The 26,544-nt window shown below is 41.5% G+C and overlaps 1 long non-coding RNA gene across 1 annotated transcript in view; it reads right to left on the reverse strand.

The window, feature by feature from the left end:
* Positions 1-15,470, reverse strand: part of LOC141265136 (uncharacterized) — a 40,698-nt gene extending 25,228 nt beyond the window's left edge. Inside the window, exon 1 of the long non-coding RNA XR_012320055.1 lies at positions 15,352-15,470. This is a non-coding gene — a long non-coding RNA (uncharacterized lncRNA). The remainder of the gene's footprint in view (positions 1-15,351) is intronic.
* Positions 15,471-26,544: the final 11,074 nt, after the last annotated feature.

A 26,544-nucleotide genomic window follows, 5' to 3' on the forward strand; every position in this document is an offset into this window, starting at 1 on the left:
CAGTTCTAGGACGCCTGTGCTTCTCCATCCACACCTTCGGCATTGGACAGCTCATAGAGTCTCACGGCTTTCAGTATCACCTCTATGCTGATGACACACAGATCATCTCCCGCCTCGACTACTGCAACCTCCTGTTCTGTGGCCTCCCTTCTAACACTTTCGAACCCCTCCAATCTATCCTAAACTCTGCTTCCCGACTAATCCACCTGTTACTCCGCTATTCCCCGGTCTCTCCTCTCTGTTAATCATTGCACTGGCTCCCCATTGCCCAGAGATTCAAGTTCAAAACCCTAGCCTTGGCATACAATCCATCCACAACTTGTCTCCTCCATACATCTGTGACCTAGTCTCCTGGTACTTACCTGCACGCAACCTCCGATCCTCACAAGATCTCTATCTCTACTCCCCTCTTATTTCCTCTTCCCACAATCGCATATAAGATTTTTCCTATGCATCTCCCCTACTTTGGAACTCTCTACCCCAACATATCACACGCCTACCGTGGAAACCCTCAAAAGGAACCTGAAGACCTATCTCTTCGCTATAATAATAAATAATAATAAATGATGGTCTGGTCTTCACAGGAGTGCCAAGATGGCTGCCATGGGGGACTTCAGTAGACAAAATGGTGCGTCACATGGTTTTCATGCCTTAAATGCCACTGTCAGAAATTTAGAGAAACATTTTAATGGTAAAACAGCAGGTTTTGCTACTGTTCGAGGTGGAACGCACCCTAAATCTGCTCAGCTAGTCAGCTCTCTCCATACATCCACATCTGAGAAATATATATGTCACATGTCGGGAAGGGGTTAAAAGAGTTTTTTATAAAAATTTGTACATGCTGTAATATACACTATATATTAAGTTTAATGGTTTTGGACATCTCTGCTTGCTGCAATTAAATGAGGCAATTCATTCAATATATCCAGACATTAAATTTGGACAGATTTTATTCCTCTTGAAGTAATCAATTGGAGAAAATTCACACTTTACAGATTTTTTTGCAGAAATAATTCACTATATATCAATCAAGTGTGCAAAAATCCTTGCACCTGCTGCATAAACGGGTCGATTTGCTGTATGAATATTTTTTTAGTGGGATTCTAAATTTTGTACAGATTCATTTACATGATTTGGAAGTTTTATAAAAAAAAACATGTTGTATGGTGAAAGACAATATTGCTACTCCTAGAGCATTCTGCTTTTGATTAAATATCATTGGCCCCAACGTGTTACAAACAAAATAGCTGTGAGTAGGCGTTTTCATATTTAATTAAACCCAAGGTAGACTGGCAGAAAAATTGTGTCTTCTGTGACTGCGAACGACAAGTCCACAACAGAGTGTATGTGTCACTGAGGTGCCTGGCCTCAGAGATATAAAACCTGCAGAAAAGGCTCCAGCACTGATAGAATTTTATTTAATGGAGCAGCAATGGGCCAGGTTTCAGGAAAGACTGGTAGAAAAGGGCGGGACTGGACATTCCCATCCTCCAATCCATCAGGTGCAGCTGGGTTAAAGGGGCAGCTGACCTGCTTGAAAGTGCCTGGATGTGGAGGTGGGGTCACCTCTTGAACTTAGATCTGTGTGTGGAGGACAAAGGAACTTGATTAGGTTGCACAGTCTCTGCTGGAGGCTGCCACTGAAGGACTGTTTTCTAAATGGGTGAACCCAGGGCATTTATTGTTTATTGTTTGTTTTGCTCACTTCATGCTGGAAGTTTATTAATATTGTACAAACTTTCCTGCTTGCACAAAGGAGTGTAGTGCCTGTGTGAACTCTACCAAGCTGCCTAAAAGTGAGTGAATCCCTACACCAGTTATCTAACGTTTGACCACAGCATTTTAGCTGAATCAGGTTTTTTTGTGATTTGCCAAATTCTACATTTTTGCCAATTTGGTTTGTCTAAATTTAGGAAAATGAAGAATTAACAGATGTCTCTTTGCTGCCTTTAGAAGGGCCAGAAAGGGCCCAGTCACCAGTTTAGTCTTTACTGGGCCATCTTCAGTGTCTTAAAGGCTTGAAATCTTTGACTTGTCATGTGCTGAGAAGGCCACAACAACATGATGTGCATCACATGACATTATAATGTCATGGCTTTGTCAGAAGGCACCAAAAATGCTGGGTGTCATGGGTGTCAGAAGATGCTGAAGATGGCCCAGTTAAGACTAAATTGATGGATATATAGAAGAAAATGACTAGACTTGATGCTGCAATACAGGTTATGGTGTGTGAGTATAATTTTGTTTTTTAAATATTTTTATGATTCTGTATGTTCTAGAAAGACCCCATAGCATTATAATGTACATCAATTTGATGTGATTAAATTGAATTTGTTGTCCAAATTTGAGCAAACTGTCGAATTACAATTTTGGCAGATTCAACCATCACTAGAAAAAGTCAAATATAATTGATTACATTTCAAAGAGAATAACGTTTTTTATTTGAAGGCATCCTATCAAGTTAAATATGCTGAATGATTTACCAGCATCATGTTATCAAGCTGGAAAGAATGATATCTAGGGTAAATTAAGGTCTATAGGCTTAGAAAGTAAGGTTTGCCAGCATGTAACAAATTCTGCTACATCCATAACCTTTTGCTTTCAAATTCCGTTAACCTTCTGGCTCTTACTGAAACCTGGATCCAGCAGTTGGACACCACTGCCACTGCTGCTCTCTCATATGGTGGCCTACACTTTTTTCATACCCCAAGACCTGACAACAGATCAGGTGGAGGTGTTGGTCTGCTCCTTTCAACAAAATGCACTTTTCAGGTCATCCCCCAGTACTCTCCCTTATCTTTCCTTCTTTTGAGGTCCGCACTGTCAAACTCTACCTGCCCTTCTCCAAGCAAGTGGTGGTTGTGTATCGCCCTCTGGGCCCCTCCCATCAGTTCATTGGATCACTTTGCTACCTGGCTTCCAAACTATGTATCCTGTGATTTCCCCACTCTCATCATGGAGGACTTTAACATCCCCATTGGTGATCCCCTCACCCCATCTTCCTCCCACCTTTTATCGCTAACTTCCTCTTTCAACCTTTTACAGCTTACTAACTCTCCTACGCATGATGATGGAAATACACTGGACCTGGTCTTCTCCTGGCTCTCCTCAGTGTATGACTTTACTAACTCCCCTCTTCCGCTCTCTGACCACAAACTTCTTTCATTCTCTGTCAAGAATTGTCACCCCACTCAGGACACACCCACTTTCCAGATATATAGAAATATATGTGCCATTACACGTTTTCTTACCTTTGACTCTGTAAAAACTCTTACTGTAGCTCTTACTCATTCTCGTCTGGACTATTGCAACTCTCTACTAATTGGTCTCCCTCCTACCAAACCCTACTCTCTCCAATCCATCCTGAATGCAGCAGCCAGGATCATATTCCTTTCCAGCCACTTCACCAATGTCTCTACCCTGTGCCAGTTGTTGCATTGGTTGCCCATCCAATACAGAGTTCAATATAAACGTATCACTCTCACCCACAAAGCCCTCCATGGTTCAGCACCACCCTACATCTCCTTCCTTGTCTCAGTCTACCACCCTACCTGTGCACTCCTTTCTGCTAATGACTTAAAGCTAAAATGCTCAATAATCCAAACCTCCCGTTCCCGTCTCCAAGATTTCTCATGTGCTGCACCAATTCTTTGGAATGCACTACCAAGGACAATTCTATTCATTCCCATACCCATAGTTTTAAGCGTGGTCTTAAAATTGATTTTATTTAGACTGGCCTATCACTCCACCTCACTTTTTTAACTTTCCCCGTTTGACCTATACAAAAATTTTCCTCAAAATCATGATCCCCGTAGCATCTGTTCACACACCCTCCATGCACTTAATAGCCCTCTGTGTCTGTGCTGTTCACATACTGTCTGGTGACCAGTTAATGCAGCGTTATGTCCATACCCTATATAGTATATTATGGCTGTATCATATAGTATAAACACATCTTATCATTTACCTTTCGTGTCTCCCCTATTTCCTCATAGATTGTAAGCTTGCGAGCAGGGTCCTCACTCCTTTTGGTATCTCAGTTATATTAATTCTGTAATGCCTTTTTTGTCTGTACAAGTCCCCTCTAAAATTATAAAGTGCTGCGGAATAAGTTGGCGCTATAGCAATAAAAATTATTATTATATTATTATTATGTTTGTAATTGGATCAAAAACTGTCTCAAAGACCTCATCCAGAGAGTTGTGGTCCATGACTGCTACTCTAAATGTTATCCATTTATAAGTGGTGTAACTCAAGGTTCAATGATGAGTCCTCAAATATTTAACTTATTTATTAAATATATATATGAGTGGGTTAATAGTAGTGTTTCTATTTTTCTGACGATCACATCAAACAATATAGCAGTGTTCCCCAACTTCAGTCCTCAAGAGCCACCAACAGGTCATGTTTTCAGTATTTCCTTAGTATTGCACTGGTTATGGAATTCATGCCTGTCATGGTGATGCAATTATCACTTGGGCAATACTAAGGAAATCCTGAAAACATGATCGGTTGGTGGCTCTTCAAGACAGGAGTTGGGGAACACTGCTACATAGTTTGGTTTCATCCGCTATATAGTATTGTGCAGTCTATAGAAGATGTTCACAAATTACAAACTGACTTGGACAAACTGAGTATTTGAGCATCCACTTGGTAGATGAGGTTTAATGTGAAGAAATGTAAAGTTTTGCTCTAATAATATGCAGGCATCATATGTTTTAGGGGAATAGAGCAAGGAGAGTCACTCGTAGAGAAGCATCTATAGTAAGTGTACTTGTAGATCACAGACTAAATAAAATTATGAGCTCGTGTGACAGTGACATAATACTACGACTTTGCAAAACATTAGTACAATCTCATCTAAAATATTCAGTTCTGGTCACCAGTTCATAGAAATGATGCCCTGGAGTTAGAAAAGGCACAAAGAAAAGCCACAAAACTGATGAGGGGTATGACAGATCTTGGTTATGAGGAAAGATCTGAAGAATTAAATTTATTTAGTATTGAGAAGAGACGTTTAAGTGGAGATATGATTAACATGTTCAAATACATAAATGGCCAATACAAAAAGTATAGTCAAAAGATTTTTAATGTAAAACCTACTCAACAGACAAGGGGGCACACCCTTGAAAAAAGGTTCAATCTCCAGAGGAAACAAACCTTCTTTAGCAGGTGAACTATTAATCTGTAGAATAGTCTACCTCAAGAGCTGGTCACAGATTAAATGCTTCTTAGAAGAAAATAAAATAAATGCTTATGTAAATATTAGTGATGAGTGAGCATGCTCACCACTGCTCGGTACTCGCCCGAGCATCTCAGTACTCGAGATGCTCGGAGCTTGCCGAGTACTTGTGTGATGCTCGAGCGGGAGCTCGGGTCCCCTCCCTGCATGTTTGGCGCTATTTAGAGTGCCAATCAACATGCAGGGATTGTCTGCCACTCACTGTAATGCCGCAGCCATGGTGGTTGTGGAATTACAGCAATTGCCCAAATTGATGGGAACAGTGCTCAGTGAAACGTGAAAAGCCGGCAATTCAGCAGCTGCAGACAGTTATAACATCGGTACCCGACAATTTAGAACAGAAAGAATAGAGCATCATACACAGATTAGATAGATAGAAACATGCCAGTCACATATATAATGAGTACAGTGACAGTGTTGGTTACTGTTCTTGTCATTTAGTGTTAAAATAAAGAATTTATTTTAAAAAAATTGGCGTGGGGTTCCCTGTAATTTTAGTCTCTAGAGGAGGTTAAGCAGATGGCTGGGGCAGATGTTTGAAGCCTGGGAAGGGGGTAATACCCACGGAGCTTCCCAGGCTACAAATATCAGCCCCCAGCTGAATACCTAGCCTTTATTAGCTATTAAAATGGGAGACCCCAAAAAAAGTGACGTGGGGTCCCTCTATTTTAATAGCTAGCAACGGCTAGGCCGACAGCAGGGGGCTGATATTAATAATAAATAATTAACCAACCTCATCCTTACCTTTCCATGGTTCCCACAATGGCTCCAGCTCTGCTACATTGAGATGGCAGGCTGGATCGTTGCATCCTGCTTGCCATGCCGCAGAGACACTGAGAAGATGTCCAATGAACTCAGCTCACCTCATGCACATCACTGACAGAGTGAGAGAATTCTCCTGCGCATGCGGTGGCGGCAAATGATATTACCGCAGGAGCAGGAGAATTCTCCCACGCTGTTAGTAATGTGCATGAGGTGAGCCAAGTTCATTTGACATGATCTCGGCTCATCTGGATGCCGTCGCAGCAAGACACTGAGGAGTGCAAGCATGCCTGCGCTCCGCAGTGTCTCTGAAGGATGACAGACTGGATGTCAGCGTTCTGTAGCCTTGCGCTCCTCAGTGTCTGGCTGTGACCGGCATCCAGATGAACTCGGCTCACCTCATTCACGTCACTGACAGCGTGGGAAAATTCTCCTGCTAACGCGGTGATGTAATTTGCCGGCACCGCATGCACAGGAGAAAATCTCCCACGCTGTCAGTGACAAGCATGAGGTGAGCCGAGTTCATCTGGATACCGGTCACAGCCAGACACTTAGGAGCGCAAGGCTTCTCAGAGTCTCTGTGGCATGGCAAGCTGGATGTCAGCGTTCTGCTACATCCAGGCTGCCATCTCAATGTAGGAGACATGGGATTCAGCTGGAATGGGCGATATGGTAAGTAGAGATGAGCGGTGTTCGACTAGAACTGTTCGCCAATCTCAAATTCGAGCTGTTTTGGGCGGTGTTCGAGTTGTTCGACGAACCCGAACGATTTGCAAAAAATTCGGCTGTTCGAGGTTATGTTCGATAACTGTTCGTGCACCAAAAGCGTGTCCTGCATGTCTGGCGCTATTTAGAGCACCAATCATGCAGGGATTGTCTGCCACTCACTGTAATGCCACAGCCATGGTGGTTGTGGCATTACAGTGATTGCCCAAATCGATGGGAACAGTGCCAACAGTGAAACATGAAAAGCCGGCAATTCAGCAGCGGCATACACCTGTACCCGACAATTTAGAACCGAAAGAATAGAGAATCACACATAGATTAGATAGATATAAACATGTCAGTCACATATATACGAAGTACAGTGACAATGTTGATTACTGTACTTGTCATTTAGCGTAAAGGATTTATCAAAAAAAATAATAGTGTTTTCATGCACCGTCTCTTTAAAAAAGCCGGCCGGCAATTCAGCATCTGTACCCGACAATTTATAACAGACAGAATAGAGCTTCACACATAGATTAGATAGATAGAAACATGTCAGCCACATATATACGAAGTACAGTGACAGTGCTGCTTACTGTACTTGTCATTTAGCGTAAAGGATTTATCAAAAAAAATAATAGTGTTTTCATGCACCGTCTCTTTAAGAAAGCCGGCCGGCAATTCAGCATCTGTACCCGACAATTTATAACAGACAGAATAGAGCTTCACACATAGATTAGATAGATAGAAACATGTCAGTCACATATATATGAAGTACAGTGATAGTGTTGGTTACTGTACTTGTCATTTAGTATTAAAATAAAGGATTTATTATTAAAAAAATTGGCGTGGGGTTCCCCTTAATTTTAGGCTCTAGCGGAGGTTAAGCAGACGGCTGGGGCAGATGTTTGAAGCCTGGGAAGGGGGTAATACCCACGGAGCTTCCCAGGCTACTAATATCAGCCCCCAGCTGAATACATAGCCTTTACTAGCTATTAAAATGGGGGACCCCCCCAAAAAAATGACGTGGGGTCCCCCCTAATTTAATAGCTAGCAAAGGCTAGGCAGACAGCTGGGGGCTGATATTAATAGCCCAAGAAGGGAGCCATGAATATTGGCCCCCTCCCAGGCTAGAAACACCAGCCGTCAGCCGCCCCAGAAATGGCGCATTCATAGGATGCGCCAATTCTGGCACTTAGCCTCGCTCTTCCACGCTGCCCTGGTGCGGTGGCAGGGGGTAATAGGGTTGGGGTTGATGTCAGCTTATAATGCCAGCTAACATCAAGCCCAGGTTAGTAATGGAGAGGCGTCTATAAGACACCCCCATTACTAACCCCATAGTCAAAGTTAAGAAAAACACAAACACCCAGAATAAAGTCCTTTAATTGAAATAAAGACAAAATCCTTTATTGTTCTAAATTAAACCATACTTACCGTCACGCCCATTCCAGCTGAAGCCAACGATCTCCTGCAATAAAAGAAAAATAATAAAGCAACCTCATCCTTACCTTTCCATGGTTCCCACGACAGCTTCAGCTCTGCTACATCGAGATGACAGGCTGGACCGCAGCAGAACGCTGCCATCCAGCCTCTCATCCCGCAGACACTGAGAAGCGCAGGCTTGCTTGCGCTGCTCAGCGTCTCTCTGTGACGACATCCAGATGAGCCGAGTTCATGTCCAATGAACTCGGCTCACCTCATGCACGTCACTGACAGCGTGGGAAAATTCTCACGCTGAAGCGGTGAGTGCAGGAGAATTCTCCCACGCTGTCAGTGACGTGCATAAGGTGAGCTCATGTCCAATGAACTCAGCTCACCTCCTGCACGTCACTGACAGCGTGGGAGAATTCTCCTGCACTCAGCGCTTCAGCGTGAGAATTCTCCCACGCTGAAGCGCTGAGTGCAGGAGAATTTTCCCACGCTGTCAGTGACATGCATAAGGTGAGCTCATGTCCAATGAACTCAGCTCACCTCCTGCACGTCACTGACAGCGTGGGAGAATTCTCCTGCACTCAGCGCTTCAGTGTGAGAATTCTCCCACGCTGAAGCGCTGAGTGCAGGAGAATTTTCCCACGCTGTCAGTGACGTGCATGAGGTGAGCCGAGTTCATTGGACATTAACTCGGCTCATCTGGATGCCCTCACAGAGAGACACTGTGGAGCGCAAGCAAGCCTGCGCTTCTCAGTGTCTGCGGGATGACAGGCTGGATGGCAGCGTTCTGCAGGTCCAGCCTGTCATCTCGATGTAGCAGAGCTGAAGCTGTCATGGGAACCATGGAAAGGTAAGGATGATGTTGCTTTATTATTTTTCTTTTATTTCAGGAGATCGTTGGCTTCAGCTGGAATGGGCGTGATGGTAAGTATGGTTTAATTTAGAACAATAAAGAATTGTGTGTTTATTTCAATTAAAGGACTTTTTTCTGGGTGTTGTGTTTTTTTTAAATACTTTACTAGAAATTCATGGTGGTCATGTCTAATATTGGCGTGACCCCATGAATTTCGGGCTTAGGGCAAGCTGATAATGCCAAGCTGGCCCTAACCCCTTTATTACCCAGTGAGCCACCGCATCAGGGCCCTGGATGAGTTGGGTACAGCGCCAGAAGATGGCGCTTCTATGAACGCGCCATTTTCCGGGGTGGCTGCGGACTGCAATTTGCAGCGGGGGTGGCCCAGAAAGCTTGGGCCTCCCTGCGCTGCGGATTCCAGCCCCCAGCTGCCTAGTTGTACCTGGCTGGACACAAAAACAGGGCGAAGCCCCACATCAATTTTCTTTAAATTATTTCATGAAATAATTAAGAAAAAAAGGGCTTCCCTATATTGTTGTGTCCGGCCAGGTACAAATAGGCAGCTGGGAGTTGGGGGCAGCCCGTTCCTGGATGCTGTACCTGGCTGGACACAAATATAGTGCGAAGCCCCACGTCAATTTTTTTTAAATTATTTCATGAATTTCCTGAAATAATTAAAAAAAATTGAAGTGGGGCTTCGCACTATATTTGTGTCCAGCCAGGTACAGCAGGCAGGAACGGGCTGCCCCCATCCACCAGCTGCCTATTTGTACCTGGCCGGACACAACAATATAGGGAAGCCCTTTTTTTCTTAATTATTTCATGAATTTCATGAAATAATTAAAAAAAATTGAAGTGGGGCTTCGCACTATATTTGTGTCCAGCCAGGTACAGCAGGCAGGAACGGGCTGCCCCCATCCACCAGCTGCCTATTTGTACCTGGCCGGACACAACAATATAGGGAAGCCCTTTTTTTCTTAATTATTTCATGAATTTCATGAAATAATTAAAAAAAATTGAAGTGGGGCTTCGCACTATATTTGTGTCCAGCCAGGTACAACTAGGCAGCTGGGGGCTGGAATCCGCAGCGCAGGGAGGCCCAAGCTTTCTGGGCCCCCCCCCGCTACAAATTGCAGTCCGCAGCCACCCCGGAAAATGGCGCGTTCATAGAAGCGCCATCTTCTGGCGCTGTACCCAACTCATCCAGGGCCCTGGTGCGGTGGCTCACTGGGTAATAAAGGGGTTAGGGCCAGCTTGGTATTATCAGCTGGCCCCAAGCCCAAAATTCATGGGGTCACGCCAGTATTAGACATGACCACCATGAATTTCTAGTAAAGTATTTAAAAAAAACACAACACCCAGAATAAAGTCCTTTAATTGAAATAAAGACACAATTCTTTATTGTTCTAAATTAAACCATACTTACCATCACACCCATTCCAGCTGAAGCCAACGATCTCCTGCAATAAAAGAAAAATAATAAACCAACCTCATCCTTACCTTTCCATGGTTCCCACGACAGCTTCAGCTCTGCTACATCGAGATGACTGGTTGGACCGCAGCAGAACGCTGCCATCCAGTCTGTCATCCCGCAGACACTGAGAAGCGCAGGCATGCTTGCGCTCCTCACTGTCTCGCTGTGACGGCATCCAGATGAGCCGAGGTCATGTCCAATGAACTCGGCTCACCTCATGCACGTCACTGACAGCGTGGGAAAATTCTCACGCTGAAGTGCTGAGTGCAGGAGAATTCTCCCACGCTGTCAGTGATGTGCATGAGGTGAGCTCATGTCCAATGAACTCAGCTCACCTCCTGCACGCCACTGACAGCGTGGGAAAATTCTCCTGCAATCAGCGCTTCAGCGTGAGAATTTTCCCACGCTGTCAGTGACGTGCATGAGGTGAGCCGAGTTCATTGGACATGAACTCGGCTCATCTGGATGTCGTCACAGAGAGACGCTGAGCAGCGCAAGCAAGCCTGCGCTTCTCAGTGTCTGCGGGATGACAGGCTGGATGGCAGCGTTCTGCTGCGGTCCAGCCTGTCATCTCGATGTAGCAGAGCTGAAGCTGTCGTGGGAACCATGGAAAGGTAAGGATGAGGTTGCTTTATTATTTTTCTTTTATTGCAGGAGATCGTTGGCTTCAGCTGGAATGGGCGTGATGGTAAGTATGGTTTAATTTAGAACAATAAAGGATTGTGTCTTTATTTCAATTAAAGGACTTTATTCTGGGTGTTTGTGTTTTTTTTAACTTTGACTATGGGGTTAGTAATGGGGGTGTCTTATAGACGCCTCTCCATTACTAACCTGGGCTTGATGTCAGCTGGCATTATAAGCTGACATCAACCCCAACCCTATTACCCCCTGCCACCGCACCAGGGCAGCGTGGAAGAGCGAGGCTAAGTGCCAGAATTGGCGCATCCTATGAATGCGCCATTTCTGGGGCGGCTGACGGCTGGTGTTTCTAGCCTGGGAGGGGGCCAATATTCATGGCTCCCTTCCTGGGCTATTAATATCAGCCCCCAGCTGTCTGCCTAGCCTTTGCTAGCTATTAAATTAGGGGGGACCCCACGTCATTTTTTTTGGGGGGTCCCCCATTTTAATAGCTAGTAAAGGCTATGTATTCAGCTGGGGGCTGATATTAGTAGCCTGGGAAGCTCCATGGGTATTACCCCCTTCCCAGGCTTCAAACATCTGCCCCAGCTGTCTGCTTAACCTCCGCTAGAGCCTAAAATTAAGGGGAACCCCACGCCAATTTTTTTAATAATAAATCCTTTATTTTAATACTAAATGACAAGTACAGTAACCAACACTATCACTGTACTTCATATATATGTGACTGACATGTTTCTATCTATCTAATCTATGTGTGATGTTCTATTCTGTCTGTTATAAATTGTCGGGTACAGATGCTGAATTGCCGGCCGGCTTTTTTAAAGAGACAGTGCATGAAAACACTATTATTTTTTTAAATAAATCCTTTACACTAAATGACAAGTACAGTAAGCAACACTATGATTGTACTTATTATATATGTGACTGACATGTTTCTATCTATCTAATCTATGTGTGAAGCTCTATTCTTTCTGTTCTAAATTGTCGGGTACAGATGCTGAATTGCCGGCCGGCTTTTTTAAAGAGACGGTGCATGAAAACACTAATATTTTTTTTAATAAATCCTTTACACTAAATGACAAGTGCAGTAACCAACACTGTCACTGTGCTTCTTATATGTGTGACTGACATGTTTCTATCTATCTAATCTATGTGTGATGCTCTATTCCTTCTTGTCTAAATTGTCGGGTACCGGTGTATGCCGCTGCTGAATTTGCCGGCCGGCTTTTTTAAAGAGAGTGTCTTCTGAGCAGTTTGTCAGCTTTTGGACACCTTTGCAGGTGTTTTCTATGTGTTTCTATGTGTTTTTGTTTGCCTGCCATTGGTTTTAACGGTGTTCGATGGTGTTCTAAGGTGTTCGACGAACAGTTCGACGAACAGTTCCTCGAACATCCCGGTGTTCGACGAACCGAACCGAACCCGAACACTACGGGGGTGGCTCAACACTAATGGTAAGTAAAGTTTAATTTAGAATATTAAAGTATTGTATGTTTATTTCAAATAAAAGATTTTATTCTGGGTGTTGGTGTTTTTTTTCACTTTCACTATTACTAACCAGGGCTTGATGTCAGCTGGCATTATAACCTGACATCAACCCCAGCCCTATTACCCTACTGCCACCGCTACAGGGCAGTGAGAAGAGCGAGGCTAAGTGCCAGAATTGGCACATCCTATGGATGCGCCATTTCTGGGGCGGCTGAGGGCTGGTGTTTCTAGCCTGGGAGGGGGCCAATATTCATGGCACCCTTCCTGGCTTTTAATATCAGCCCCCAGCTGTCTGCCTAGCCTTTGTCAGCTATTAAAATAGGGGGACCCCACATCATTTTTTTGGGGGTCTCCCATTTTAATAGCCTTTACTAGCTAGGTCTTCAGCTGGGGGCTGATATTAGTAGCCTGGGAAGCTCCGTGGGTATTACCCCCTTCCCAGGCTTCAAACGTCTGTCCCAGCCATCTGCTTAACCTCCGCTAGAGACTAAAATTTCGGGGAACCCCACGCCAATTTTTTTTTAATAAATCCTTGATTTTAACGCTAAATGACAAGTACAGTAACCAACACTGTCACTGTACTTATTATATATGTGACTGACATGTTTCTATCTATCTAATCTATGTGTGATGCTCTATTCTTTCTGTTCTAAATTGTCGGGTACCGATGTATGCCACTGATGACTTGCTGGCTTTTTTAAAGAGACGGGTGCATGAAAATCTGAGTGCCCTGCTATGTTTTTCATGCACCCTCCTATATACCCTGCCTGCCTGTCTGCCTATATATTCTGCCTGCCTGCCTGACATGTTTCATTGAGCACTGTTCCCATCGATTTGGGCAATTTTTGACCTTCTGCAGACTACCGGGGAGGACCGCCAGAAAAATGCTCAAGTTTCCCATAGACTTACAATGGGCTCGTTGCTCAGGTCGAGCACACGAGTATCACGATGTGCTCGGCCCGAGCTTCGAGCACCCGAGCATTTTAGTGCTCGCTCATGACTAGTAATTATGTAAGTTCTTTTCTGATTGTTTGGTACAGTAGATTGGCAAATGGGATTAGGAGGGAAAGATTAGCTCTTTTGGGGCAGACTGGATCATATATTGTGGTTGTGCATGTGCCTCTTCCATTTGTCTTTTTATATCCTGGCTCTCTTGAACTGGATGGACAAATATTAACTGTATTAACTATGTCACTATAGTATATTTTATATTTTTGTTTATTTTTGGGTGGCATGGTGGCGCAGTGGTTAGCACTGCAGCCTTGCAGCACTGGGGTCCTGGGTTCAAATCCCACCAAGGACAACATCTGCAAGGAGTTTGTATGTTCTCCCTGTGCTTGTGTGGGTTTTCTCCTGGTTCTCTGGTTTCCTCCCACACTCTAAAGACATACTGTTAGGGAATCTAGATTGTGATCCCTAATGGAGACAGTGACAATAATGTATGTAAAGCGCTGCAGAATATGTTAGCACTATATAAAGATTATTATTATTAAAAGTCCATAGGGTGGACCTAAACAGTAGTTGAGATCTGTGAGTAAACCTAAACTAATCAAGGATTTTAATTGCTCCTGTGGCTCTATGTATCCCCTGCTTCATAATGTGATGACAATGTTCTACATAATGTAGCGCCTTGGATCCAACTGCGGCCTAAAACCCATTCTAGCTGTTGGACAGCTTTCCGTAGTCCTGATTCCTTGCAGAGCATTTATCTCCATTTATTAGTACAGTCATGGTGGTTTTACATGAATTTATCCTTCATACCTTCAAGTCTAACATTTCAGGGTTATGTCAGATTTGTACAGGTGTGTGTCATAGGAAAGAATGATCTCATTCATTGATCCAGCTGTGGCCTTGTATTGTGCGGTATCCTAAAAAATTACACTGTTTGTACTTGGGTCTACAGTATGGTCTTGGTCCAGGTACAGTCTCTCAATGATTAGTCTTTATATATAGCTACAGCATTCAAGTGTAACAAAATAACGCAAATTTCTAAGTCTCAGCAATGACTGGAAAGTAAAATAGTGTCCAGTGATATATACAATAATATTTTTGGACAGAATATTCTCTAAGATAATCTGTAAATTGTAAACCTCGCAGCAGGTTGTAAAGCTGTCCATACACTGGAATCATCTATGATTATTTTTTGTTGGAATATACCTTCAAATATTAAAGCTTGTTTCATTAGATGATCTGTCTGAATGGTATATCGAGGTCTTGTTAACATACCAAATAAAATGTCAAATTTCTGTCAAGTTTAAAGCTTCTATAAACTGTTTAGACTGGATGTACTCTGGTCATATACATTAACCTTCACAGATCATGTGGGGAAGATAAAAACAGGAGGACAGAAGAACATTAGTCCATAGTGAGCTCTTTAGGAAAATTACACTTTGGGTCATTACTCTTGTAGTCAACAATATCTGCTTTCTCAACCCTTACACATGTTGCAATTACGCTTGGAATGCTTGGGTGGCATTCAGGAATTATTTGCATAGCTGATCACAACTAAACATAATACCACATGATCTTTACATTCTGTGGACTCTTCTTAAAATAAAGCAGAGTTCCCAGTCTTCATTTTTCTCTTTTATTACTGTACTTACTTACAAACTAAACTTTTGTTCTCTTGATTGCCACACCTTAAAGTCCATCTTCCCACACCATGACCCCTAGTAGACCTTCAAGCCCAAGAATAACAGTATCTCACTTTTTGCTTCTTTCCACATTTTCCCACACACAATGCAACCCCGACCTCACCTTCAGGTCTCCTGAGACCACTTTGGAAACCAATTCGATGACACATCCAACGGCCATGCTGGACGAAAGCAGCCTCTTCCAAATGGTGTCACTGTCCACCTGAGCAAACAGTCAGTAAAGAAAGAAAGAGGGGGAAAAAAAAAAAAGCAAAGAAAAAAGAACATATTAGAGAAAACAAGTCTGTGAGGGAGGGCTGGCAGGGTGACAGCTTATGTACAATAACATTAGTCTTCCGTCTTGGCCAGCTGAAAGACCCTTCTGGACATGTCTATGCTTAAACTTTTTTTTCTGACAGACTTCTCCAATGGAAACACATTCCTGTCATGCCTCAATGCTATTGCCTGTTTAGATTTCACATTACAAACAGCATTACATAGGCCAGAACTGGCATACTTTACAGGCCCATCAGATGTAAACCCACAGTAGTAGAGGTAATGTTCAGCATGACTAGCAACTGAAATGTGAACTTTAGAACGCCCCAAACAGAATACAGAAAGGAACATAGCAAATAAAAATAAATCTGTATAATGTTACAAAAGTGAATCAATGCTAATTGTCATTTGTTTTCATTAATTCCTTGGCAAAGTAAAAAATAAAATTAAAATAATCTTCTTAGTACAATATAATAAAAACGTAAGAGTAAAAAAGACAAGTTTATCCCAAGTCTTCCTTTTTTAAAGGGGTTGTCCACTACTAGGGCAACCCCTTCTTGATCTAAATATTTGGCCCCGATAAAATAAAAAGGCCTATACTCACCTCCCATGCTGGCGCCGTTCCAGCGGTGTCGGCACTCATGGTCCCGGGGCTCTCATGCGGTTATTGTGACATGTGAGCTTGGCGCCCAATCAGCTATGGCGTCACTGTCTTCGCCTTCGGACAAATTGAACATGAAGAGGAAGTGAGACATCAGCTGCAGCCCTGACTTCCTCTTCATGTTCAATTCGTACGAAGGCAGCGACAGTGACTCCGGTGCTGATTGTGCGCCAGGCTCACTTGTCACAACAACTATACTAGAGCCCTAGGACCACGAGTGCTGACACCGCTGGAGTGTATAAGCTTTTTTATTTTATCGGGGCCAAGCATTTATATCAAGAAGGGATTGCTCTAGTAGTATATTTTTTTCTAAGCAGGAAGCCCATAGGCTGGGAAGCAGTGGTCTCCTGAAGAATATAGATGGGACATGCAATTTAAGATTTAAAGGGGCACTCCCATCTCAAGATCCCATCCCAATATGTAGTAGGTTGTGTAGTAATAATAATAATATTTGCATATACCTCCAATTAGAAATGTAGTCTAGTTCTTCTGATAAGCTATGTCAGTTACCCCAAGTGCATTGCAGTAGCTTAGGTACCCATGGTTATGACCAATAGCAACTAACTGTCAGTATGTGAGTGTTCTTAACCATGGATATCTCAGCTACTGCAATGCCCTGTACATGGGGTAAGTGACATAGAGAATCAGATGAACTATACTACATTTCTAATTGGAGGTATTTGCTGCTATTATTATTATTACACCTACTACATATTAGGATAGGATCTAGGAGATGGGAATACCCTTTTAAAGCTAAGTTTTAAATATTTTTTATTCTTTATAATGGCTTTTTATTCATTAAGATAATATATTTAGAGACAACAATAGTGAAATATTTCCTATTTTCATGTCATCACAGTGACCAATATCAAATCAAGGAAGCCTAAGTTGGGTGGTTATAGCCAGTTTTGAAGTGCTCTAGAACATTGAATAAGTGATAAAAGCCAGGAATCTCGGTTAGAAGCATTTATTGGCCTGATGAATCTCTTGACAGACACCCCAGCAAAGAATTGTCTGCAATAAGAAATGTGGAAGACCTGTTTGACCTTGCACCTTTTGAAATTGGATGGACTTCAATATGTGTGATGGTCCTCTATGACAGGTATACCACAACTAATTAATGGAAACAAAAGTAACAGCTGTCATGGCTTAATTTGGGAATTCGATCCAGTGATCTATTGCTTCATGATTGGTTCTTCTTCCTGTAGAGCTATGGCTCTTTTCCTTTCCTGTCTAAATGCTGAATCTTCCTTTTCCTTCCTTCTTGATTTGCTCCTTTCCAGGTGTTTTCCATTTTCCCATTTTGGTTTGCCCTATCACATTCTGGGTGGGGCTTTATATAGAATCCCTTCTCTGTACTTCCTTGCTGTCTATAGTTCCTGATGGATGGCTACTAGAGTTTCAGCTCTTTATCTTAGGGGTTTACCTTGCTGGGAAATCTCGAATTGTATTCATGCTGAAAGTTAGTTTGCTTTCCCTCCCAGAACCTTTTCCTTTTACAACTGTTAGGTTCTTGGGTGGTATTACTGGTTGATTTATTTTTGATACCTCTTAGCCTTCACCCCTCAACTTTATTTAAATGTGTGGTAGTTTCTCACCTTGGGTTCTCGTATCTCTCCTCACACTTTCCTTTCCTTTTTTGGTAGTGTGTTGCAGCCACCCCTCTGGTTCCTCAGGGGATATGAAAACCCCTTGATGGTCTTTTAGGGAGCCAGGTCCATGGTGGTGTTTTTAAGGTGTGCAGCCTAGGGTCTTTCTAGTCTGTACAGGGACCATTTGGGTGTAGGTGAGGCATTTCTCTGATATGGGTGTAAACACATTTATTACATTATAGCCGGGCTTAGTGCATTCTGAGGAGTCAACATGTATCTAGTAAACACCTTGGCCACACAACTGCAGTTTTTATCCCTGGAGGATGTGGATATCAAGTGACACTAAAGGTTTGCAGGTTCTGCTGTTATGAAGGACTCAGGCCTACAAAGCATCACGGCTGAGCCCCATGAGGACAGAAGTGAGTTTTCTGGTTTTCTGCCTCTTGTAAATAAAACTTTCCCCTACATCCTGCATCCGCTGGGTCCAAGAGTCACAAGGAGGCATTGTTTTGTCTTTACTCTGTGGAGATCCACAGGCCTGGACATTCTCTTTGCCTCATGATTCCCTGATGTTTTCCTCTGCAGAGACATTTTTCTGTCCGTCATTCATCAGTCAATTGTGTAATTGTCCTGATGATTACAGGTAGCGGATTTGCATTCCCCTGACAAACTGGTGACAGTGGTGGGATCTGTGTGACACCCCCAGTCTCATCCTTGACAGTCTTCTGTTGAGGCATTTTTCTCAGCTCTTGGCCTCATTTATGATGCCCCTGACAAAGGCACTGTGGCTGAATCCAAGATCCATAAGTTGGTTCACGGTGTTCGTATTGTCTTTATTCTCCCTTCTTGGTTTGCTCCTCTTCAGGTATTTTCCATTTTCTCATTTTGGTTTGCCCTATCACGTCCTGGGTGGGGCTTTATCTAGGGAGACAACCTAGGCCTCAGTTATGACGACCAAAACAAAGACGCTGTGGCTGAATCCAAGATCTGTAAGTTGGTTCAGGGAAGCTGTGGAGCTCAGGACTATTGCTCAGAGTTTAGACGCTGACAGTAGAGACCTCCTGGAATGACCTATCTCTCTGGGGTCAATTCTACCAGGAGGAGTTCCTGGCCCCAGTCTCTGGAGGAGGCTGTGCCAATTACTGTTTGTTTAGATAGATGCCTGAGAGATAGAGACACATTTAAAGGTGTTTCAGTGGCATCTTCCTCACTGTCAGTTGAAAGTTGTGAACCTATACAAATTGGTGCATGCAGAGATCCCATAGGGGGTACAGGACTCAAAGCATCAGTTCATTTTTGCTTATCCTAAAGTTGTTCAGGTCACATCATGATTCAATGTTTCAAATATAAAAATTAATTTTTAAAAGAAAGAAAAAAATACTTTAAAATGTTAAGATGCAGGTTCCAAGAGTCTGAGATTGTCTCTTGTTCAGACATCCAGGTTTTTCTTTCAGGTGTCCCTGGAGACTAAGTCTGGTTTTATATTTACTTCTGCATTTGTGAATTCAGGTTCTGCCTTGAATATAATTGATCATGATTTTACTGAAAATTGTGATTATGATGTCTCTACTCACAGGCTTACCATTCAAGTTTCATCAATTGATAACTCTCTTCTTTCACAAAGTCAAGCTACTACAGTATGAAAGCCAAGAATGTTTGTATGAAAGTTGGAGTGTTACATATTGAATCCATTACATTCATGGTTTTTCCTTTTCTACCTGCAAAGTTAGTGTTAGGCCTGTTGATTAAGCACAATCCTGTAATCAACTGGGAGACTCAAGAGATCAGGTCATGGGGTGACTCTAGCTTTTCTGGATGTCTGTCAAGGTCTTTGGTTTCTATGAAGACTCACCTTCCAGAATTCATTCAGGTCTTCAGTGATGTTTTTTCTGAAATTGAGTGTGATGTTCCTCTCCCTAATAGGTCATTTGATTGTGCTATTGACTTCATACCAGGAGCAAAAATGCCTAAAACTAATTTGTTTAACCTTTCTCTTTCAGAGAGGGAGGCTTTGAAAGAATATATTCAAAATAGTCTTGCTAAGGGTCATATACGCCCATCCACATCTTCAGTCGCTGTGGGGTTCTTTTTTGTTAAAGAAAAAAGATGGAGGGTTGGGTTCAAGCTTGGATTTTAGAGAGATTAACAACATTACGGTTTGCAATCCTTACCCTTTGCCCCTTATACCTGACCTTTCAAACCAATTTTCTGGAGCTAAATGGTTTTCCAAACTTGACTTAAGAGCGGCATTTAAACTTATATGTGTATGTCAGGGTGACGAAAGGAGGACCATATTCAAGGTCATTTTGAAATTTGGTGATGTCGTTCGGATAAACCAATGCTCCAGCAGTCTTTCAAAATTTTATAAATTACATTTTTTTGCCCTCTGGTGGGTAGATTTGTGGTAATTTATCTGGATAACATATTGACTTATTCGTGTACTCAGGAAGAGCATCGTGAACATGTCAGACACGGTTTCCAGATTCTACGTGAAAATCATTTATTTGCTAAACTGTAGAAATGTAAATTTTTATTACAGCAGGTCCAGTTCTTTGGACACATGGTTTCTGCATCAGCGTTTTGGGTGGACCCTGTTAAGGTGCAAGCGGTCCTTTATTGGGTTCAGCCAAGTAACTTGAAAGTGTTGCAGAGATTTCTTGGCTTAGCAAATTTCTATTGGAAGTTCATTAAGAAATTTTTCAGTTAGTCAAGTTTTTAACTGACATGACCAAGAAGGGAACAGATTTTTCTTCTTGGTCAGCCGCTAAGGTGGTAAATGCTTTTTCTGCTCTCAAGGCAGCTTTCTCTAAGGCTCCTGTTCTCAGCCAACCTGAGGTTGAATTGCCTTTCTATTGGAATGGGAGCTGTTCTTTCACAGAAAAAAGTGGGTATCGTCATCCTTGTGCTTTTTTTCCCCAAAGTTCTGTCAAGTTGAGTCTAATTATGAAATAGATCCAGGGTCGGAAACTTAGAAGAAATTGTAAGGAGAACCAAACAACAAATTAAACTAGAATAAACTCCCAGAAATCTAACAGTGGTAAAAGGAAAAGGTGCTGAGAAAGTAGACAAACAGCAATAATATAAACAATGTAAGTATAAAAGGGTATAGCTCATATCCACCCTGAAGTTAGGGCCAGCAAGGAAGTGCAGTGAAAAGATAATATATAAAGCCTCACTGAGAATGTGATAGGGCAAAACAAAATGGGAAAATGGAAAAAATCTGGAGAAGAGCAAACCAAGAAGGGAAAATAAAGACAATAGGCACAATCAGCAGTTGGACAGAGAAGGAAAAGAACAATAGCTCAACAGACAGAAGAACCAACCATAAAGAAACAGTTCACCGGATCAAATCCCCAAACTGAGCCATGATACTTGAATTCGTGTAAAACTGCAAATTTCAGAAAATTCACCTTGAACTCAATCCTCTGCAGATTGATCCCTTTATCTCTATTTTTTTTGTCCTAAAAAGCCTCACCAAAGTCAGCTGCCAGCTGAGAGTATCTTCTCCGTATTAATTAAGGCCAATGATAAAAAGGCTATAGCCTGCACATTGCAGTTGGTTATATTATTATGATATTGGTTTTCTAATGCTGTCTACTTTGGTCTTTCACATTGTAGACCGTCATGTCCTAATTGTAAACAGAAAAGACGACCAAACCTTTTAAAATTTCAAATACATCAGTTTCTGTTTTGTGTGTTTAAAGAATTAATTTTTTTCCCCAAAAAATGAATTTGTGTCTAGGTTCTCATTGGTTTAGTTTATGAGGCAGAATTGTATTAATATTTCCATTTTTCTTTTGCATGTGTATTTCTTAATAAAAAAATCTATATAAAAACATGATTTAGGCCAGTTACAGATTTTTATCGTACGTAGAATGGGCCATTCTTGTCAGAGTTTTAGATCCAAATTTCATCAGTATTTTGTCAGTGTTTCAGATTTTACCATTATTATTTCATTATTAAAAATGAATAAACGAATAAAAGATTTTTCTATTCACTACAATGTTAATCGCGGAGAGTACATGCATTGCACATCCGTGTGTTGTCCATGATTTTTACAGACTCAGACTTGAATGAGTAATTTTGATCCATGACTTGGGTCAAAAACATATGTTCCATATATTTTTGTGGACACAAGATTTACAAAGAGACACAGACATGAAAACAGCTTCAGAGATTATAATGGGTACGTGTTCTTTCTGTCATCTGTGAAAATCACGGCTAGAGCATATACGAAATTCACAGACACCTGAATGAGGCCTTAGAGAAAGTGATTCTGAAAGTGAGTTATCTATTGGAATATGATCCAAATTTCAATTTTAGGCTGAGTTCAGTCACATCCACAACAGGTGCTGTGTGCAACTTCGTGTGCTTTCCACAAAGCAGACTGGTGCAAAAGCTGCCTGTACAGTGTCCATTTTAGGACATGATCAGATATCAAAATCAAACATCAGAATGATGTCAGTTTGAGGCTAAATACCCTGTCAGACAAGTGATTCTGAAAAGTGATTCTGTCAAGTGATCCTAACAAGTGATTCTGTCAAGTGATCCTGACAAGTGATTCCGACAAGTGATTCCGACAAGTGATTCCGACAAGTGATCCCAACAAGTGATTCTGACAAGTGATCCTGACAAGTGATCCTGACAAGTGGCTGTGACAAGTGACTTTTACAACTGTAATAATAATAAAAACATATTCACTGTTTGCTGATGGGACTTGAACCCAAAATTCTGAGTCCAAAAGCCAGTGCACTAACCGCTGAGCTTTTAGTTAATGAAACCTATGAGTTCTATTTGGTTATATGATTTTCAGTGCAAACCTGTCTGAAACTGATTGGGACTTTCAGAAATACCTCCCCCAAGCCAAATTCAAATGATGTTTGATTTTGATGTGTGAGTCTGATGTGTGACTTTCTTCAAACATCAGAATCAGAATCACAATGACTTTTAGTCACCCTGAGTATTTTCATGGCTGATCTCATAAGACAAGAAAAGCAATGGTAAGGCATCAGCCTCTGAAACTACAATGTCTGGGTTCATATCCCCATAGGAACATTATTTTTTTTTTTTTGTAATTATGCCTATTTAGCACACAAACTACAGGGGTGTTTTACTTTTAATATCTGACATTCTGATGTGTTAAGAGTTTCAGACACGCTGTCTATTTGCATGGTAAATTACATAGCCAAAGTAAATTGGGGGGCACTAATTTACTCCATATCTATTTCCAAGTGACTGCACATTTGCATTATTTCTTAAAGGGGTCTAATGGTAAAATTTCTTTACTGTAAATTTTTCTTTCCATCCACCCAAGAACTAGCTTCAAACTCCCAATTTACTTTGGCTATGTAATTTACCATGCAAATAGACAGCATGTCTGAAACTCTTAACACTTCAGGATGACAATCAGAAACTTAGATATAGATATTAAAAGTAAAACACCCCTGTAGTTTGTGTGCTAAATAGGCATAATTAAAAAAAAAAAAATTCATTCCAAATCAGATTTGAACCCTGACACTGTGGTACCTTACCATTGAGCTATCCAGCCAAGTGATACTGACTTTGTAGCTTTTCTTGTCTTATGAGATCAACCATGAAAATACTCAGGGTGACTAAAAGTCATTGTGATTCTGATGTTTGAAGAAAGTCACACATCAGACTCACACATCAAAATCAAACATCATTTGAATTTGGCTTGGGGGAGTCATTTCTGAAAGTCCCAATCAGTTTCAGACAAGGTTTACACTGAAAATCATATAACCAAATACAATGCTCAGCTTTCCTCAACTGAGTTCATAGCTCAGTGGTTAGTGCTCTGGCGAATATGTGCTCTGGTGAATATTTTTTTATTACTACACTTGTCAGGGTCGCGTGTCAGGGTCACGTGTCAGGATCGCTTGTCAGGGTCGCGTGTCAGGGTCACGTGTCAGGGTCACGTGTCAGGGTCACGTGTCAGGGTCACGTGTCAGGGTCACGTGTCAGGGTCACGTGTCAGGGTCACGTGTCAGAATCAGTTCTCAGACCGGGTATTTAGCCTCAAACTGACATCATTCTGATGTTTGATTTTGATATCTGATCATGTCCTAAAATGGACACTGTATGCCTGCTATTTACATACATTTGTCTAGTGCATACTGCAATTTCATATTGACCATCAGTTTGTGTTAAAAGTTACTGCATTTACTGGCCCATAAAATATTATTGGATAACCATCCGCTACTGACATAGACAGCACTCTGACTAAAAATACATATAACTCTTCCTAGATTGATGGGCAGCAGCAATACAATTGATTCTCTATGAGAATTGCTGATGTCTTTCCTCCTTGGCATTGGATAACACAAGCCTGAGTGGTCCAGACCAGCAAACTGCCCAAACTTCTGCTTTTATAGAGGTGTTCACACTTGCTAATAAGCAATCAAGGGCATTCAATTACCACTACCCAAATGCAAATTTCCTCTTAATTCCCATGGAAGCAGTAAGGGTATACTTTTCACACACACTGCTTCCTTTTTGTTAAATAAATAATGATAAGGTCTAACTTGTTATGCGTTGTTGTCCATCTGAGGGTTTTTTTTTTCAAAACCTTTCAAGGAACAGATATTTTTTAATCATGTTCGACTTCTGACATAAAGTCATAAAATCTCCAAACAGCAATTCTATTTTTTATTCTTTTTTACTTTATGCCATTCACTTTTTGTGCAAAATAATGTGCTTTTTGATATCATGTGATAACATTATGTTATATTCATTGATATTGGATATCTTTCTCTCTAGCCTTAATAAATCCGTCTTCTCTTCTCAGAAGGTCTGCTCCCGATAAGCAGCTGCTTCTATCTCTCCACTTGCAAGTTCTCATGCCGTTTTTAACTTGCAGTTAATTCACTATACTTTGTGCAACATTTTGGCAAATTTTGTACAGTTTGTTGGCATATGAAAAAAGCACGCTTAAGGGCTTGTTCAGATAAGCTTATTATACGTTTGTGTGCTGCCTGTGTTAAACCAGGTAGCACATAAACCGCACACTGACCAATGCTATGCAAAAGGGCTGTTTAGATGTCAAGTGTCCATGTGAAAAAATCACAACATGCACTATTCTCTACTGTATTATGAAAGAGAGTATCCTGGACAAGTCTATGGGTGCGCCCAAATAATCATCCCATACAGAACATTAGAATTGCAGCTGATTTTTAAGGATACCTTTCAGTTTTTAACATAGGAAATTGTATTTGATCTTGTACATTTCAAACTGTTGATATATAAATACGGACACCACAGGGATGTCATATTGATATAAATAATGGACGTATCGATGATAAGCAAATTAGATGGCACATGGATGGAATATATATTACAATAAGGATGAAAATTGACTGTTTTTTTCTTGATAAAAAATGACCAATTTTTCATATGGTCATCTGAACCTGGCCTGATGCCAGATTCAGATAGCAGAGAAGAATTGAACCTTTTTAAACAATTTTTTTTTAATTTTTAATTTGCAGCTAATTTTTTTGCTTTGACATATAAGTAGTCCAATTGCCTTTGATTGGTATGTAGAACATTTTGCCAACCGCCAATACACTATCCAATCAGTTCTATTGTCAATATAGCCTTAAGGACAGAGGCGGAGAGAATAGAAGAGAAAGACCCTCACATTTGACAGTGCCAGCCCATATTGTCATAGTTGCAGGGCATCATGGGGAAGCCCGCATGTCCAAGACTGTCATCATTAGTAGAGATGAACCCGAACTTAAATGTTAGTGTCCGGTACTAAGCGCCGAACATCAACTTCTCCCGGAAGTCCGTTGCAATGTTTGGAGTTCCAGTGGGAAAGAGAGAGAGAGTGAGAAAGAGATAATTTTGCAGCTGAAAAGTTTGGGTCCCGATTGTTATCAATGGGGTTCGGGTTATGGCTCAAGTTCGGATACAGTTCTGGTACCCGAATCTCCACGGGTCCGCTCATCCCTAATCATTAGCCATCTCTGTGAAACTTTATCAATGTGGGAAATGGCGCATGGTATTTCTTTTGGCTGATGCATGCTAATTCAATCCCAAACTGTTCAAATTTGAAGGGCCCTATGAATTTTAGGAAATTCGACTTGAATTAATTTCACCAGGGATCTATACAATCATCTCTAGTAAACAGTCATACTAAAACTTGGGTAGGTCAAGTAACTGGCTCCATATGCAACTCCCTGAGCTCATCAGCATAGGAAATGAGTGCAGGCACAGCACTAGCCTGGTCTGTAAATTGGACCAGAACTAAACATACTGTGATCTTTTTCTACAAAGACCATTGGTCCATGTGGAATATTGTCGATGTGCAGTGGCACACTGGCTATAATGGGTCCTTGTCGTTTCTGGTCTGTGAATCACATGTGCTGCACGCATATGTATAATTGTATAATCTTAATAAGCCTTTAAAAAGTGATTTCCTCTGATTATACGATAACTACTTTGAGCAACAATTTTGGTGCAAAAGACATCAGAATTCGACCGCATTGAGAAAAATCAATGTGACGAATCACTTGGCATATTGCATGTGATTCTTACTTTTTAATCTATATAATTTTTACTTTTTAGCTACCAAAGCTGAACAAAACCATTTTTCAATTGACCATTCTTATAATAATTATGAGTGACTCCAACATATTTCATGTTGTCATATTATATGTACATGAAGTACTCTGGATATTGTGCTATCAATTCCACAAAACTGTTTCAAGTATTTTCAACAAAATGTTTGGCCACGAGTGTGGAGAAAATTGGTGCTGCGTATTGAATATGG

This window comes from Phyllobates terribilis, unplaced genomic scaffold (assembly GCF_046119375.1).
Source record: "Phyllobates terribilis strain yellow unplaced genomic scaffold, ASM4611937v1 Scaffold_4__5_contigs__length_816908805, whole genome shotgun sequence".
Classification (NCBI taxonomy): Eukaryota; Metazoa; Chordata; class Amphibia; order Anura; family Dendrobatidae; genus Phyllobates; species Phyllobates terribilis.